The sequence below is a fragment of the Penaeus monodon genome, chromosome 19, assembly GCF_015228065.2.
Source record: "Penaeus monodon isolate SGIC_2016 chromosome 19, NSTDA_Pmon_1, whole genome shotgun sequence".
NCBI classification, from domain to species: Eukaryota; Metazoa; Arthropoda; class Malacostraca; order Decapoda; family Penaeidae; genus Penaeus; species Penaeus monodon.
The window spans coordinates 15,620,152-15,620,541 of NC_051404.1; positions in this window are offsets into that span (position 1 = coordinate 15,620,152).

Consider the following 390-nt stretch of genomic DNA (forward strand, 5'->3'; position numbering starts at 1 on the left):
AAGTCTATTTGTCGTTACTGACATGTGATTATCTTCATATGCCTTTGACTCGGTAAATTTATCTACGGCTCCCCACGAATATGTTTTAGTCTTTGTATCGGCCGAAGTTTTAGGACGAGTGTGGAGGTGCCCCGATCGCGTAAGAACTGTTTTTAAAACTACATTGGATAATTCTGTATCGAATATGACAGAAAAATCGTACACATTTTTTTCTATTCATGTCCGCAAGGACGGTCTAATTTTGTACTAACGTGTAAGGACTGTCTTTAAATTTGTTATGCAAATTTTCCTCTGTGAAAGATTATTCCGCTTTGGAAATAATGAGAAAAGCTTCGAGGTCTTTATTAATAAATTATCTAACGCTGAACCATCTCCTATTTTTTATTGCTG